The sequence below is a fragment of the Dermacentor albipictus genome, chromosome 7 (assembly GCF_038994185.2).
Source record: "Dermacentor albipictus isolate Rhodes 1998 colony chromosome 7, USDA_Dalb.pri_finalv2, whole genome shotgun sequence".
Lineage (NCBI taxonomy): Eukaryota > Metazoa > Arthropoda > Arachnida > Ixodida > Ixodidae > Dermacentor > Dermacentor albipictus.
The window spans coordinates 44466648-44469079 of record NC_091827.1 but is presented as its reverse complement, the minus strand read 5'-3'; positions in this window follow the sequence as shown (position 1 = coordinate 44469079).

Genomic DNA, 2432 nt, shown 5'->3' with positions numbered 1-2432 from the left:
CTTAAGAAAGATTTTTGGATCGTGCATTGGATCGTGCATTAAATTCTCGTGACAACACAACTAGGTGATTATGTGCACTTAGTGTTATTTTCTTCGTTTTGTGTTTCGTTCAACTACCCCGAATTAATGTATGCAGGCGCTGTGTATGTGTTCTATCTTTCGTTTCTTCTTCACCACGGGCTTAAACGCGCTATTATTCGAGTAAATATAATTCCTGGCGCCTTAGAAAACGGAACAGCGCGAAGCGGTGCATGCTCCAAGCTCTTAACCATTTAAATCGCGTTATCCAGAAGACTCCTAAATAACGCTTATATCCCTCTCCACGCCACTAGTATTGTCAATAGACGCACGGTGAGCTAATCTTCCCTATAATAAGGCAGCCAACCTATCTAGCAGTTTACCTATCTAGATGAAACGCTCATGGAAAAGCATAGTATATCAGAATTTATCAATGACCATTTTTTTCATGGCTACTCTTAAACAGGCAGTCGCACATAAAATTAAAAAAACGAAAAGAAGAAAAATGCGTGAACGAAATCCCCTAAAAGAAAAAAACACGAAACACTATGCATCGTTTATATCCCTGAAAACTGCATCGTGCGAGTAACATTAATGTGCTTTTTTGACGCCCGTTAGTTTGTCTTCGCACACAATTTCGCCGCAGAGCTGACAAGTTTTAGCGTGCCACTCGCTTGACCGCCAGCCTGAAAGCACGGAAGCAGCAGCATGAAGCCGCAATGCTCTCTTTGCTTTTGTACATCTCCGTTTTTTGTAGTTTTCCTACTTTTCTTCCGCCAATCCTCCAATCGCCTCTTACTAATCCCTTGTCAGGATTGGGGGCTCAATCCCATCGTCCGTGGTCCTTTGCCAAGATTGGAGTACGGCATGAATTCGAAGGTAGCTGGCCCATGCCGTCGTCCAACTTATTTACGCTGAGATCGTTGATGAAGTGAAGAACTGTTTCTCATCGAGAACGAGGAAAAGGGGTTTATTTACAGAAATTAACTCAGTCTAACATGACTGCTTGAGAAAAAGAGTATCAGTCCAACATGACTGCATGAGAGAAGTGACTCAGTCTAACATGACTGCTCAAGAGAAGTGTCCAGCATGCGCACAACCACTGTTTTTATACACTCGATCCGCCGGTCCTACGACGCGGCGACTGTTCGTTTACTCATCACCAACGCGCCGCTGCTCTGCAGAACAGTTTACGTACACAAAGGCAACCGCGCTCTGATGCCCGACGACGGCGTTGGCGGGTGCCGTTCCGGGAACTATCGTTGCCGATCGAGGGTCGCTCGTTGTTCCGTGCCACTCCGAACCGTGAGAAGCACAAAAATACGTCGTTCCCGCGGCAGCTTGTCCAGGCGTGTCAAATCAGCTCCGCGTTGGGGAACTCTGGAATCATTGTCCACACACCGAACTCGTCCCGTCACAATGTCGATGGGGCTGGAGGAAGGAAGCGGGTTTTCAGCACAAAGGCCGCTTCTTCGAACGCCTCCTAGCTGCAGTGACGGAGAGGGAGCGGAATGCGCGTCTTGCACCCCTTGTCGTAATCGGGTGGCAAGGTGGCAATCTTGCTTAGCGGCTCGTCGTTCTTGACACCCTATTGTGGACATGTTTAGTTTTGCCCTGCTCTCGCTGAACCCAAGGGCTTCAAGCAGGCCAGTGGTGCCTAAATCGACCGCTCGGCAGACATCTTCAGATTCTAATAAAACATGCTCCATCGTTTCCCTAGCTTTACCACAGCAAGCACATGCTTCTTCTTCCTTCTTATATGGCGCTTTATAGGTGCGTGTTCTAAGGCGTCCCAATCTAGCTTCAAAAAGTAATGAGCTTCCCTTTGAGTTGAAACTGAGCAAGCTGGCGAATTGCATTTGTCGTGCGGTTTGTACAGTGCCGATGTGAGAGACTAGGGACAGCAAAATTTGTAGATGTAGAGCTCCAAGTTGCAATGGCTCATATGCACTCTAGAAGAGTTGCCAAGAATATGCTGGACACGTTCTAGCTGTGCACTGCCTTTTCTATTGCCACCACTACATATACACGTGAGCCCTGCACAGAGCAATAGTTGACCACCTTGAAGACTGCGCACTGGAGACTGTGGTTGACTACATGACTTCATGACGATCGTCAAGATGTCAGAAGTCTCAATGGCAGGGTTCTACTGCCACTAAGGGAGCTTCTTGATTTGTTGATTAATTGACTGGCCTAACATCCCAAAGCAATCAGGTGGCTATGAAAGACACCACAGTGGAGGGCTTCAGATTAGTTTTGCACTTACGTCTAAGGACACAACAATTTTGCATTTAGCCGCCATAGAGAAGCCATGGCCACTGCACAAAACAAAGGTGCAGTCTGCCGCGTGCATCAAAAACGCTGTCATGCACCGCAGCACCAACAGTTGGGCGCTGGTGTCTGGGATCGGCATA